Genomic DNA, 15681 nt, shown 5'->3' with positions numbered 1-15681 from the left:
TGTTGCTCGGAAAACAAACAGGGGACTCGCGGCACACACGCTCTCCCTCAGAAGGGAATTCATACGCGACTCTCTGAGGCCTCCGGAGAGCCGTAGAGGAGTTAAAGCACTCTATCGAGTCAGGGTTCATGGAGATGGCTGCACAGCAAAGTGTGCTGATAGGAAACACTCGTGCTTACCTTGAGGCCCGGGGTCACGTTTACTTCGCACTTTAGCTAGGGCAAGCCGTGGGATGAGCTCCTAGCAAGGCACTGGCCACCACCTGGATTCGTAGGAGAAAACTCACTTTCTTCCCTGAGGCATTCCTAGCACTGACTAGAAGACGGGTAACAGCACTTTCAGTCATCTTGAGGCCGCCACTATCTACCTTTCAAATGGGGGGAAATCCTGCCTTTCGCCAGGCTTCTTCTCAATTACACACCGGATCACCCAGCACATAGACCTCTCTTCTCTGACAAGCCAAAGGAGGCCCTTGCAGCACAATTCGGCCTTCTGCGATGAAACTTTGGGATGCAGTGTGTTCTGCATGTGCTGAATGGCATAATCCTCTAAATGCCCTCAGGAGGCCTAGGTGACTTTGCATGTTCCAAGTGCCTAGCAAGGCTCAGGGTAAATCTCTACTTTATTTCGGGCTGGACCTAAAGTCTACTTTCTGCCTCACTTAGAGACACGTCGAGCACGAGTCCCCAAAGTGGATTGGAGCCCCGGTGGTTTCTTTCAGGGCCGCTTAGGTGTCCTCAACGTGGCAGACCCGCATGGAAAGAAAGCCTGCCCAAGAACCGTGCTCCTGGGGCTGTTGCAAAGCTGTGGAACGCTAGCCTTAGAGAACAGATTAGTTCCCGGCCCTTTCACCTGCGTAGTGAGGCATGGTCCCAGAGCCGTGTATCCCTTGATGGTGCTCAGAAGGCTTTGGGTCCACGGTGCACTTCCTCGGAAAGAAGTGCCCCCGTCAGAGGCTTGAGCACTCTGAGGCATACTAAAGCTAAAGCCGTCCACTGACTGAGACTTCCTAGAAACTGGTGCACCCCTGCCTCTGGGAATGGGAAAATGTGCACCTTACCTCGTGGATCGAGGTCACATTTAGTTGGCACTTTAGCTACAGTATGCTCTGGGCTGAGCTCCCAGGAAGGAACCGCAAGCGCCCGGTTTCTTTTGCAAAAGCTCACTGCTCCTCAGAGGCATCTGTGGAGTGAACAGTGTCCTGGTGGCGTGGTGTGCAGGCAGCTTGGAAGCTGCACCGAAGTTGCTTTCCAAAGGGGGAGAGTCGGGCTTCTCCCACATGCTCCAGTTTCCCACGTGACCCCACAGCGCATTTACCGGCACCCTCTGACTGACTACTGGAGACTTTCGGCCACACGGGGCCTTTCTATGATCACACTTCGTTGCAGGCGGGCTCTTTTGCATGCCGTGCCTAGCATTACCTGCTTAATGACTTAGTCAGGCCTAGGTGACTTTGGATCGTCCAAATGTCTCACAAGTTGACCGGTTTTTCTGTTCTTTCTGTCAGGCTGGACCTACAGTGTACCTTGCGTCACAATAGAGAGATGACAGGTAAGAGTCGCCAGGGGGCTCTGAAGGCTCAGGGATTCTTTCAGGGCTGTTCAGAGGGCCTCCACCGAGGGAGAGCCACGTTGAATGTAATACTGGCAAAAACGTTGTCCTGGGGCTGCTTTACAGCGGTAGAAATCAAGCTCTGCAAGCGAGGATCAGTTCATTGCCCTTCCCTCTGCATAGAAAGGGTTGACCCCCACAGCCTGTTCTGCGCTGTGTTGCTCGGAAAACAAACAGGGGACTCGCGGCACACACGCTCTCCCTCAGAAGGGAATTCATACGCGACTCTCTGAGGCCTCCGGAGAGCCGTAGAGGAGTTAAAGCACTCTATCGAGTCAGGGTTCATGGAGATGGCTGCACAGCAAAGTGTGCTGATAGGAAACACTCGTGCTTACCTTGAGGCCCGGGGTCACGTTTACTTCGCACTTTAGCTAGGGCAAGCCGTGGGATGAGCTCCTAGCAAGGCACTGGCCACCACCTGGATTCGTAGGAGAAAACTCACTTTCTTCCCTGAGGCATTCCTAGCACTGACTAGAAGACGGGTAACAGCACTTTCAGTCATCTTGAGGCCGCCACTATCTACCTTTCAAATGGGGGGAAATCCTGCCTTTCGCCAGGCTTCTTCTCAATTACACACCGGATCACCCAGCACATAGACCTCTCTTCTCTGACAAGCCAAAGGAGGCCCTTGCAGCACAATTCGGCCTTCTGCGATGAAACTTTGGGATGCAGTGTGTTCTGCATGTGCTGAATGGCGTAATCCTCTAAATGCCCTCAGGAGGCCTAGGTGACTTTGCATGTTCCAAGTGCCTAGCAAGGCTCAGGGTAAATCTCTACTTTATTTCGGGCTGGACCTAAAGTCTACTTTCTGCCTCACTTAGAGACACGTCGAGCACGAGTCCCCAAAGTGGATTGGAGCCCCGGTGGTTTCTTTCAGGGCCGCTTAGGTGTCCTCAACGTGGCAGACCCGCATGGAAAGAAAGCCTGCCCAAGAACCGTGCTCCTGGGGCTGTTGCAAAGCTGTGGAACGCTAGCCTTAGAGAACAGATTAGTTCCCGGCCCTTTCACCTGCGTAGTGAGGCATGGTCCCAGAGCCGTGTATCCCTTGATGGTGCTCAGAAGGCTTTGGGTCCACGGTGCACTTCCTCGGAAAGAAGTGCCCCCGTCAGAGGCTTGAGCACTCTGAGGCATACTAAAGCTAAAGCCGTCCACTGACTGAGACTTCCTAGAAACTGGTGCACCCCTGCCTCTGGGAATGGGAAAATGTGCACCTTACCTCGTGGATCGAGGTCACATTTAGTTGGCACTTTAGCTACAGTATGCTCTGGGCTGAGCTCCCAGGAAGGAACCGCAAGCGCCCGGTTTCTTTTGCAAAAGCTCACTGCTCCTCAGAGGCATCTGTGGAGTGAACAGTGTCCTGGTGGCGTGGTGTGCAGGCAGCTTGGAAGCTGCACCGAAGTTGCTTTCCAAAGGGGGAGAGTCGGGCTTCTCCCACATGCTCCATTTTCCAACGTGACCCCATAGCGCATTCACCAGAACTCTCTGACAGACGAATGGAGACTTTGAGCCACACTGGGCCTTTCTATGATCACACCTGTTTGGATGCGGGGTGTTTTGCATGCCATGAGTAGCATTACCCGCTTAATGACTAAGTCACGCCTAGGTGACTTTGAATAGTCCAAATGCCTCCCTATCTTACCTGTTTTCCTGTATTTTCTGTCAGGCTGGACCTACAGTGTACCTTGCGTCACAACAGAGAGATGACAGGTAAGAGTGCCAGGATGCACTTTAGGCTCTGGGATTCTTTCAGTGCAGTTCAGCGGGCCTCCACAGAGGGAGAGCCATGTTAAATGTAATATTGGCAGAAACGTTGTCCTTGGGCTGCCTTATAGCTGTAGAAATCAAGCTAGGCAAGCGAGAAGCTGTTCATTGCCCTTCCCTCTGCATAGAAAGAGTTGACCCCAACCGTCTGTGCTGTGTTTTGTGGCTCAGAAAACAAAAAGGGGACACCCAGCACACACGCTCTCCCTCAGAAGGGAATTCATACGCGACTCTCTCAGGCCTATGGAAAGCCGTAGAGGAGGTAAAGCCCTCTCTCGAGTCAGGGTTCATGGAGATGGCTGCACACCAACCTTTGCTGCTGGGAGACACTCGTGCTTACCTTGAGGCTAGGGGTCACGTTCACTTGGCTCTTTAGCTAGGGCAAGCGTGGGATGAGCTCCTAGCAAGGCCCTGGAGACCACCTGGATTCGTAGGATAAAACGCACTTTCTTCACTGAGGCATTCCTACAAGTGACTAGCAGACAGGTAATAGCAATATCTTTCAGTCAGCCTTGAGGCCACCACTCTCTACCTTCCAAATGGGGAAAACACTGCCTTTTTCCAGGCTTCTCAATTACAACCTGGCTCACCCAGCACATGTACCTCTCTTCTCTGACAACCCAAAGGAGACCCTTGGAACACAATTCGGCCTTCTGCGATGAAACTTTTGAATGCAGTGTGTTCTACATGTGGTGAATGGCATAATCCTCTAAAAGCCCTCAGGAGGCCTAGGTGACTTTGGATGTTCCAGATGCGTAGGAATGCTCAGGGTCAATCTCCACTTTCTTTCGGGGTGGACCTAAAGTCCAGTTTTCCGTATCACTTATAGGGCCGTCGAGCAGGAGTCCCCAAACTGAATTGGAGCCCCGGTGTTTTCTTTCAGGGCAGCGTAGGTTTCCTAAATGTGGCAGACCCGCATGGAAATAAAGGCTGCCAAGAACCGTGTTCCTGAGGCTGTTTCCAAGCTGTGGAACGCTAGCCATAGTAGAACAACTTAGTTTCCGGCCCTTCCAACTGCATAGTGAGGGATGTTCCCAGAGCTGTGTAGCCCTTGACTTTGCTCCGAAGGCTTTTTGTACACAGTGTACTTCCTTGAAAAGAAATGCCCACATGAGAGTCTTGAGCGCTGTGAGGCATACTAAAGCTAAAACCGTCCATTGACTAAGACTTCCTGCAAACTGGTGCACCCCTATCTCTGGTCGTGGGAAAAGGTGCACCTTACCTCGAGACTAGAGGTCACATTAGTTGGCACTCTAGCTACACTATGCCCTGGGATGAGCGCCCAGGAAGGAATCACAAGCACCTGGTTTCTTTTGGAAAATCTCACTGCTCGTCAGAGGCATCTGTGAATTGTATAGTATCCTGCTGGTGTGGTTTTCAGGCAGCTTGGAAGCTGCACCGAATTTGCTTTCCAACTGGGGAAAGTCGGGTTTCTCCCACATGCTCCATTTTCCATCGTGACCACACAGCGCATTTACCGGCACTGTCTGACTGACGACTGGAGACTTTGAGCCACACTGGGCCTTTCTATGATCACACTTGTTTGGACGCGGGGTGTTTTGCATGCCATGTGTAGCATTACCCGCTTAATGACTAAGTCAGGCCTAGGTGACTTTGGATAGTCCAAATGCCACCCAATTTTACCGGTTTTCCTGTATTTTCTGTCAGGGTGGACCTACAGTGTACCTGGCTCACAACAGAGAGATGACAGGTAAGACTTGCCAGGATGCACTTTAGGTTCAGGGTTTCTTTCCGTGCAGTTCAGGGGGCCTCCACAGAGGGAAAGCCACGTTGTATCTAATACTGGCAGAATCGTTGTCCTGGGGCTGCCTTACAGCTGTAGAAATCAAGCTATGCAAGCGAGAAGCAGTTCATTGCCCTTCCCTCTGCATAGAACGAGTTGACCCCAACCGTCTGTGCTGTGTTATGTGGCTCGGAAAACACAAGGGGGACTCCCAGCACACACGTTCTCCCTCAGAAGGGAATTCATACGCGACTCTCTCAGGCCTATGGAAAGCTGTAGAGTTAAAGCCCTTTCTCGAGTCAGGGTTCATGGAGATGGATGCACACCAACCTTTGCTGCTGGGAGACACTCGTGCTTACCTTGAGGCCTGGGGTCACGTTTACTTCGCACTTTAGCTAGGGCAAGCGTGGGATGAGCTCCTAGCAAGGCCCTGGAGACCTCCTGGATTCGTAGGAGAAAACGCACTTTCTTCACTGAGGCATTCCTACAAGTGACTAACAGACGGGTAACAGCAATGTCTTTCAGTCAGCCTTGAGACCGCCACTATCTACCTTCCAAATGGGGAAAACGCTGCCTTTTTCCAGGCTTCTCAATTACAACCTGGCTCACCTAGCACATGTACCTCTCTTCTCTGACAGCACAAAGGAAACCCTTGGAACACAATACGGCCTTCTGTGATGAAACTTTTGAATGCAGTGTGTTCTGCATGTGGTGAATGACATAATCCTCTAAAAGCCTTCAGGAGGCCTAGGTGACTTTGGATGTTCCAGATGCGTAGGAATGCTCAGGGTCAATCTCCACTTTCTTTCGGGCTGGACCTAAAGTGTAGTTTTCCGTATCACTTATAGGGCCGTCGAGCAGGAGTCCCCAAACTGAATTGGAGCCCCGGTGGTTTCTTTCAGGGCAGCGTAGGTTTCCTCAACGTGGCAGACCCGCATGGAAAGAAAGGCTGCCAAGAACCGTGTTCCTGAGGTTGTTTCCAAGCTGTGGAACGCTAGCCATAGGAGAACAGATTAGTTCCCGGCCCTTCCTACTGCATAGTGAGGGATGTTCCCAGAGCTGTGTAGCCCTTGAGTGTGCTCAGAAGGCTTTTGGTACACAGTGTACTTCCTTGGAGAGAAGTGCCCACGTGAGAGTCTTGAGTGCTGTGAGGCATACTAAAGCTAGAGCAACGAGTACTAGCCCACTCTCGGATGAGGAATCTGAGCCTCGGAGGGGTTAGCTGATACCCGTACAGGTAGCAATCCAGCAGTGCTCCACAGCCCACCACGCTCCTCAGCAAGACTGGCTCACACTGGAATTGCCCTTTTTTTTTTTTTTTTTTTTTTTTTTTGCTGTACGCGGGCCTCTCACTGTTGTGGCCTCTCCCGTTGCGGAGCACAGGCTCCGGACGCGCAGGCTCAGCGGCCATGGCTCACGGGCCCAGCCGCTCCGCGGCATATGGGATCCTCCCAGACCGGGGCACGAACCCGTGTCCCCTGCATCGGCAGGCGGACTCTCAACCACTGCGCCACCAGGGAGGCCCTGGAATTGCCCTTTTTACAGTTCAAAACCTCTGTGAGACAGATGCCTCTCCATGCCCTGTGCAGTTCCCCCACCATACTTGTCAGTAGCAATTGTGATGTGATAGCCCACAGGGCAAAGGCATTTTTCTGTGCTGGCATCAGCCCTCTGGGTGTTGAATGGTGACAGTAAAACGCGGTTGAGCAGGCTGAGCGTGGAGGTGTGGCTGAGCACTGGGGTGGCAGGACCCAGGCTGGCCCGGAGCCCTGGCGCCCACACCCTCAGCCAGCTCTGTGCCCCTGTCCCCCGTCTCCCGTCGTGTCCCCCCACCCCGGTCCATAGTGCCGTGAGCCCTTGGAAGTGTGCCTGCCTTGGCCCTAAGGCCTGACTGTGGGTGGGAAGTTGGAAGCACTAGGGCTATGCTTAGTTTGGGGGTGTTTTGTTGTTGTTGTGGGTTGAATGTGCTCTTGTGTATATCTACACGTCTCTTGGAGACCTCTCCATTAGCTAGAGAGCACTTTCTGGTAGTTAGCGCACTTACTTGCAGGTGAAGTCCAAGGAGCATCCAGTTGGTTTCCCAAGAGCTGAGAGCGGGCGTCTAGGAGGACAGAGCAGATGTTGCACATAGTGTTGAGCTAGACCCCCCGTCGTTGAGAAAATAGTCTCCTTGCTTCCGGCAAACGCTGGAGGTGAGGGGGAGACCCCTAACCCCAACTTTTGGGTTAGGGTTGAGAAAGTAGACTCCCGCTTCCAGCAAATGCTGGAGATGGGGGTGGCGGGGTGCTGCTGCACCCGCCGTGGAGGGCGGGGCTCCGAGCCCCACTTGTGAACTTGGCATCATTTCCAGCAGCCTCTCTTTGGGACCAGAGACGTCAAAAGACCCTCGTTGGTCCTCTAAGACAGTTTGCATTTTGGTTTGGTGGCTCTGAGGCCTGGACCAAGGGGCACTTGATCCATACTTTTTTAGGCTACCTGGCCTTTGATTGCACAGGAAGCCTTGGGAATGTTTACGGTCGGATTCGTTTTTTTCTTCAAATGTAAATTTCAATATGTAGATTCCACACATCACCAGTGTTGATGCTGAACATTGTGACAAGTAGATGAACGCTTTCAACTTTGAATCCAACTTTCTGGGATTTCTCTGGGCAGAATTTTAAATGTTGGGATGATGGCCCAGTTGGGAGATGTGGCAGCTTAAACCTTTTAAAATTGAAGGACAGTTTGCTTAACCACATAAGGGTGTGGTTTGGGAGGGTTTTCCTGAAGCTTTGTCTTCAGCATTGTTTGTTATTTTCTTCTGCTTAACCAAAGATACCATGTGCAGTATAAAGGCTGTCTGAGCTTTATGTCATGATAATGTGGTTCTGGAAGTTTAGAAACACACTCTGGCTTCAGATCTGCATTAAATAGATCACTTGCGTGGCCAAAGACCTCAAACCTTTCCCTCCTGGGAAAAAGGCTTCTATTTCTTAGGCTGAAACGCCAGTGTGCAACCACATGCTTGTGCCTTTAGCGGTGATGGTTAAATTTTCTATGAATTGAATAAGTCATGTTTTTTAAAAAGTTAATGAGGCATTTAATTAATTAACAACGTCGGGCTTATGGCCTTTATGGTTACATTTTGCGTGTAATGGCATTCGCCTTATAGCCACTGAACAGAGAGCTGTCCGACAAAAACAGTTTGACTTTGCTCGGGAATGGCTGGGCTGCCCTTCAGACACTCCCGTTTATTTCTAGCGGAGAAAATAAACCAAGGAATGTGTTGCGTCGACAGACTCGCCCCGCCTCTTCACCTTTCAGTTAGAGAAAGTGTTGGTGGCGACGGTTGCCATCCATTTAGAGGCCATCACCCTCCTAATTAGGAGAGTGTAGTTAGCCCACTTGACCCCCAACAGAGAAGGCCTGTGGGATGCTCGTCACAGCTGGATTGCACCCCTCTAACTGGGGCCCTCTTGGGCCTTTTGAATCTTCCCAGCTGACCAGGTACCAAAGACCTGAGTTATAGGTCTAGTACTTCATGTTAATTGAACTTGGGGTTTAATATCTCTGGGCCTCAGTTTCCAAGTGTTGAATGAGGATAGTACTACCTTCCTTTCCTGGTAGCTCCTGGGTTCCTGTGGGTGACAGAAGATGTCCTCGTCTGGGGAAATGAGAAGCACTGTGTAAATAGTGGGATCAACGTGGTTGAGTTAGGACAGCCCGTGGCAAAAAGTCTGACCTGGCCGTGGGGCTACTGCTGCCTTTGCTGCCATCTTCCAGGAGAAGAGAGTTGACTTACCCACCAGCTTGGACGGCCTTTCATTTCTAGGTACCCTTGAATCTGCCCTAGTAGTGATGAAGGTTTCCAGGTGAAGGCCATGATTGTCACAGCAAATAAACCCTGGGTTGAGTAAATTGATGTGTGCACAGCAGTTGGTGGCGTTCAGAGCTGATCCCAGAGCCACATGACAGGGCCTCTCCCTGGCTGGGGCACACAACTCATTAGCTTGCAGCCGTCCACTCAAGTCTGGCTAGTGAGGGCCTGCTAAAAGAGCAGCAGCTTCATGCGGTATCCTGGATACCAGGGCTCGGGGCAGGTGGCCTGGGAGCCCAGAGGATTGTGGGCTTTCTGGCAGGTTGGGATGTAAACAGAGAAACGCATTCGTGGGCGTGCCTTTTCTCTTCTCCCTCTTGTTTTGGAAGGGAGCTGCTGCAGTGACCTGAAGTAACAGGGCACCGATGGCCAGGTTTACCAGCATGCCCCATTGGGTTCACGTGGTAAGCAAATGGAACATTCTAGTTCGCTCCCAAGTGAGTGGTCACCTTTGATTGGCATGCCCCCCAAAGGGCATAAAAGGTTTTACAGAACCCATCTCACACTTATGGGCGGCTAGAATGACCCCCGTTTTGGGTTTAACAGATGAGTTACCTGAGAGATGTCACAAGGAGGACTGTTCTGACCCCATCGCATCCCCGCTTACCCAGCAGACCATGTGCTGGGCCACATGCACGTTCTGCCTACTCCCAGCTCTCAGAACATGACAGCTCTCTGCTGGGCACGACTTACTCAGTATAAACAGTGTAACGTGTTTTCCGGTGGCAAATGCTTTCGATGTGTCTGAAAACTTTCTTAAGGTAATAAAACATTGAATAAATTCCTGCTCTACTTACTGGGAGTGGTTCATATTAATATTTTAACAAGCCAAAGAAATAAGGTTAATAACAGTGATTCTAATGCACAGTGTTGACACAGAACATCTCCGGCGGGGGGGCGGTGAACGTCTTATTTGATTCTTGAAATGTGGAGGTTGCAGCCTGTGGTGTATCAGGTTCCTGTCATTAACTTGAGTAAATATGAAAATATTAGACTGATTCTGCCCCGAGAGGGTGGAGTTAGGCAAAATAGAGGGTGGGGTTATTGGAGGCATTTTGTGTCATTCCTCGAGGATGGAGGGAGAGAGCTTCTCTTTAACTCTACTTAACATACAGACAAGAGCATCTGAGGCCCAGGTTCTGATTTTGGGTCTTAACAGAGGGCGCGAGGATGTAGCTGACCTGGGTGTCCCTGCTTCTCTAAGCTGGGGAATGTTCTCCGGCTGATTTAACCTCTCTTTAAGTGTTGGTCAGCCATACTTTTATCTAAACTTGTGTTATCGTCCACTGCCACCGACTGAACAGACCCATCAAGTGAGAATGGTCTGTGCTTGGCAATGTGTCATCTAAGATGTTAGCAGCCGTGACACCTCTGTACTAGTCACGTCGGCCCCTGGGCTGAGGGCTTTCATCGCTATCCGAATGCGTCCTCTCAGCAGCCCTGTGGAAGCTTGGAGAAGTTCAAGGGTAACTTGCCCATGGCCAGGCCACTGGTGCAGCAGAGCCTTAGACAACACTGTCTGCATCTCCAAGCCCTTCTCATGCACTCTCGCCCCCCAGCAGGATGCCTGCCGCCTGCCCGCGCCATGGTGGGCTTTTGGCCCCAAGGATGTATGCCTTTGAAAGTGGGCACCGCCAAGCTATGGGGAGGTCACGCTTACAAGGTTCACTGTATGGTGGTCTGATGGTATCTCCTCTCCTCTCCTCTCCTCTCCCCGTAGGAAGTGGTCTTGTACTGCCTGGAGAACAAGATTTGTGATGTGAACCACCGTGACAACGCGGGTTACTGTGCCCTGCACGAGGCTTGTGCAAGAGGTTGGCTCAACATCGTACGACACCTCCTTGAATATGGCGCCGATGTCAACTGCAGTGCCCAGGATGGAACCGGGTCAGTGGCGGTGTTGCTCTTGGCCTGGCCCTGCTGGGGCATAGGCAGTGGTTCTCAGGGTGTGCGGGGAACCCCAGAAGGAAAGATGGAGAGTGAGTGCCATGTAAGCACACTGATGGCGGAGTCCTCTAGAATGGAATCAGACAGATCTTTCTGGCAAATTTACATAGAACTTTAAAAGTCTGTGACGCTCTTATGGACAGAAGTCCCTGAAAATGTTGAGCCTGCATGAATAATCAGGGGTGTTCTCTTTTAAGACCCTGGACTCTTCACCAGCGTCTGTTGAATCACAATCTTGAACATATATGTGAGTTGAAAGTTGCAGGAGTACCGACAGGTCCAGTGGCAACTGGCTTGATAGGACCTGCCGTGTCCACCCACATCCCCGGGCCTGGCCCCCACTCTGTCCTTGACCTCGGTTTATTGGCCAGAGGCCCAGGTCTGAGTCAGCCCAAGCATCTTCCTGGTTGTACCTGGGATGCCACCACGAGGCAGGGCACTGGGGCTTTCCTGACAGTCATAACATTAGCAAAACCATAAGGTATTTGGTGGTTCATGGTTTCCAAATAGCATCCTTTCTGGATGGGACTGCGGACAGTGTTCCTGACCCCAGCGGACACGGGCAGGAGGACTCTGTATCCGCCTGAGAACTCGCCCTGCCTGTCGACTGCTTCTGGGCGAGAGGGTTGATCACTCATCTCCAAGTTGGTTTCAGGAGAGGTTCCACTTTGCCCCTAGTTTCTTTTACAAACTGCACTTTTTGGGTTTTGTTTGTAATGGTGTAACAATGGCTTCTCGTATCTGCTTCCATGATGCTGGGGTTCTTCCCCCCACCCCGCCGTACGTTACCTTCTTACAGTCTGTCACTATTTAAGTTCATTGGAAACGTTTTCATCGTGGCCTGAGTTCCTCCTTGGGCCATGCATTAAGAGAGATTTGCATTGAAGAATTAGTCCCTTCACCTGTCCCGTAAAGGGTTATGTGTTGAAATAACAGAGTAATTTGTCGCAGCGACCGTACACTCACCTCCTCGGTGAAATAGCGCGCCTACGAGGCTTGGCCGCCCACGCTCGATTTTGCCCCGTGTCCTTAGAAACAAGCGTCATGTGCACAGGTGTAATCCTCCGCACCTCTCCTAGGCCTCTCCACGATGCTGTCAAGAATGATCATCTCGAAATTGTCCGCTTGCTCCTCTCCTACGGTGCTGATCCTACCCTGGCTACGTACTCAGGTAGAAACATCAAGAAAGTGAACCACAGCGAACTTCTGGAGAAGTTCTTAACAGGTACAGCACAGGTCAAGACACGGTCTTGTTCAAGCATCTAGACGGTGACTTCACAGCCTTTCACCTGGGTTCCCCCTACCCCCACCCCCCGTTTACTCTAAGTGACCCTTTACTGGGAAAAGCGGCCCAACGTTAGTCTGTCAAAGAAGAGATACATACTTTGAGTTTTGCAAGGTGGGGGGCTGGAAAACTCTAAGGTAGCCAGGCTAGCTTTTGTTTGGCAGGCTGGGGCGGTGAGGCGGGCAGTCCCTCAGGAAGGCGGGTGGACGCGTGGGGAGGTTTCAGTCAGATACCTGGAGGCGTGTGCAGTGGGACTTATCAGGAGGTGACACCAGCCCCAGCGTGAGATGTTCCCGAACTCCAGCAGCATTTGCCTCTTACCAGCAGGCGTTATCTTGTTTCTCTCTCTCTCTCTCCCCCTCTCTCTCCAGACTGTTTAAATAACCTGCAGGCTCCTGACGACGGTAACCCCGGTTGCTCTTCGGAGTTCTCTGGCAGCTGTGTGTGTGCTGAGCAGCCTTGTTCGTTTCAGTTGGGCTTGTGGGGGTGGGGGTGGGGGTGGTGCTGTGAGCAGGGCTTGCTTGGGAAAGAATTTTTCCAGGGTCCTTTTTGGAGAACAGCTGGAATCTTGCTCCAGCTTACTGACCTCTCTCTTGTTTGCCCCCCCAGTTAGAACCAGATGATGAAAGTCGTTACGATGTTTTAGCAAATCTCCCAGGACCGGAGGACCAGAATGACAGCAACGAGGCCTATGGTGACCTATTGGAGTTTGAATTTTCCGAAGACCCCCTTTTGCCGTGTTATAACGTCCAGGTGTCCGTCGCTCAGGGGTGAGCGTGGCCAGCGTGTGGTCGAGAGCCAGCCCATCTGCTCTGTGGGGTGGCAGGAGTTAGAAATCCCCTTCAGCAGATGAGGGTGGATGGGTTGGGGGGTGAGTGAATTCCTCACCAAGTGTCCACCGACCTCACATAATGCAGTGGAACTTTTCCAGAAAAGTTTGGGGGATGGGAGGGCTCCCCAGCCTACTGCCCTCATTGGAACACACCCCTAGAGCCCAAAGGACACGGGAGTCAGCGACTGCAATTGCACAGTTTCAGTCACTAAACGCTTGGGGAAGGGATCCTCCCCAAACGGCTACCATAGGGGCCTTCCAAGGTGCGTGAGGTCCACGGGACGATACTGATGTGTACCTTCTTCTCGTATAAGATTAGAGAAAGCCGTATGTGGCACCTGGGATCTTATGTGTCTTCAGATTTGCTTAGATCGAGTCTTGTCCCCACGGTCGGGCCACTGTGCCCCATGACCAACCCTTCGGAGTGAACACATCAGGAGACCTTGCTCTGCTGTGTGTTGACCCCGTTGCTTAAGGAGTAGCATCCTCCTTGGACTCTGAGGCTGGGACCGTGTCTGCCTTTGTGGTGACATTGTATTCGGGATAGAGATCATAAAGCGTGGCAGGGTATCAGGAAGGATTGTACCACCTCCCTTGTCGAAAAAGCCTCACTCCCGGCAGCATTGAGTGGCGGGTTGGAGGTGTGGGAAAGGAAAGGAAAGCCAGGTGACCTCGAGTGTTTCTCATGCTCTCTCCGTGAGGGCCGGAGGAGAGGAGAGGTCAAAGAGGTGTTTGCCATCTCCATTGGGTTGGCATACAGACTGGTTTTCCCCAGTGACTAGAACGGGGTGCACTTACTTGGAGAGGGGTGACCTGAGTTGTGGCCAGAGCCAAGGCAGCACTGGGGTGGCCTGCAACGAGGCTGGTTCAGGGGCGCTGCTCCTGCTTTTGTCTAAGTTGGCTGATCCGCCCTAGGTGGTCTCTTAACACATGCACATGAGTCCAGAGTTCCCCCGCTAGAAGTAGATCTTCCGGGCTTCCCTGGTGGCACAGTGGTTAAGAACCCACCTGCCAGTGCAGGGGACACAGGTTCGAGCCCTGGTTGGGGAAGATCCCACATGCCACGGAGCAACTAAGCCCGTGTGCAGCAACAGGCCCAACGCAGCCAAAAATAAATAAATAAATAAAATTAAAAAAGAAAAAGAAGAAGTAGATCTTCTAAGGACAGTGAGAAGTGGGGTGGGGTTGGGGTAATCAAAGCGGAAGTAGCAGGCCCTTTCACTGCCAGGAGACGGGTAGTTCATAGTTGGGAGCGCCTCTAATTTTGCCGGAAACTCAAACCACTGTCCTTTCTCTGGTGTAGGCCTCGTAACTGGCTGTTGCTCTCAGACCTGCTCAAGAAACTGCAAATGTCCTCGGGCATATTCCGCTGCAATTTCCCAAATGTGGAAATTGTCACCATCGCGGAGGCCGAGTTCTACCGGCAAGTATCAGCAAGTATCAAGTATCTCTTGCCTCAAAGACCTGGAGTCCTTTAATCCGGAGAGTAAGGAGCTCTTAGATCTGGTGGAGTTCACGAACGAGCTTCAGACTCTGCTGGGCTCATCCGTGGAGTGGATCCTCCCCAGAGACCTGGACTCAGACGACGACTGGTGAGCTCGCCGGGGCCCACCGTGTACAGTGTGTCATGGTGTTAATCCTTGTGCATATGTGTCACAATACGACTATTTCTGTAAAGAAAGGACACTATGAGACACGACTCCAGTCGGAAGGACTTTGAAACATGTTTTTTTCTTTTTAAACTTTTAAGTCAGTTTTTATGAAGTTGTTAATAAAGTTTCTTTACTTTTCAATGTACACATGCTTTGGAATATGTTTGTTTTTACTCGGAACAATTGTTTCTTTTCTTTTTTAAGGAGAAAAAAAAAAAGGCAAAGGAGCTCCACACTTGGACTTAATTTCATACAAAGCTCCGACGACAGAGGCCATAACTGTTGAGAGTTGCTTTGGGGGCAAATTAAACCAGTAAAATTTTAAACTCCTCCTCCATATTAAAGGGATTGAATAAATTGGCCACTTTGGTGCCCCTGTGTCCTGCGAATTGTCCAATTGGAGATGGAGGTTTAGAAAGTGAGTTTCAGTCTTGTTTAAGTCTCTTCCCATCAGACTGGTCTCGTGATTTCCTACACACCATGTTACTTCCTGTCTACCTTTCCTTGGTGTTGGTCATGCCTGGATTGTCTCCTGTACCTGCGCAAACCTTGGTCCATTCTCATTTGTACCATGGAAGTTTGTCATGCTGGATACTGTCAGAACTAATTTTACTTAAGTTTGCGTTAAGGTGCAAAGCACACGTTTTGTATATTATCTGTTTTTTGTGTTTGTCTATATTTTATGGTTTCGCTTCAAGAAATATTATGGGAATTGAAATAGCAAGATGTAAAGAGCAAAAATGTCATCATTCTCTTTCAATTGTTAGAACATCTATCTGCAATCATAATTATGATGCACTGTGGTATGTGTTAAAATAGTAAATACATGTAACGTCCCGTAGGAGCAGCAAACTCAGTGGTGTTGGTGAGGGTGTGTCATGGAAGTAATCACAAAGCAGGTGACTGTTGGTTGGGGTCCTGAAACATTAGTGTGCCTTCCCTGTGTCCAGTAGTGGTCTGGAGGGGTCAGGAAGCCTGCCTTTGAATTTGAGG

General features: G+C 51.1%; 1 long non-coding RNA gene across 1 annotated transcript; it reads left to right on the top strand.

Moving 5' to 3' along the window:
• The first annotated feature begins 10643 nt into the window (after positions 1–10643).
• On the top strand, positions 10644–12805 carry LOC309808236. The gene is made up of 3 exons (XR_014294714.1): positions 10644–10859; positions 11999–12144; positions 12576–12805. It is a non-coding gene; the product is annotated as an uncharacterized lncRNA (long non-coding RNA).
• Positions 12806–15681: the final 2876 nt, after the last annotated feature.

The sequence above is a fragment of the Mesoplodon mirus genome (assembly GCF_964341445.2).
Source record: "Mesoplodon mirus genome assembly, chromosome: 7".
Taxonomy (NCBI): Eukaryota; Metazoa; Chordata; class Mammalia; order Artiodactyla; family Ziphiidae; genus Mesoplodon; species Mesoplodon mirus.
Note: the sequence above shows the minus strand (reverse complement) of the source record. Positions and strands in the feature narration are given on the sequence as shown.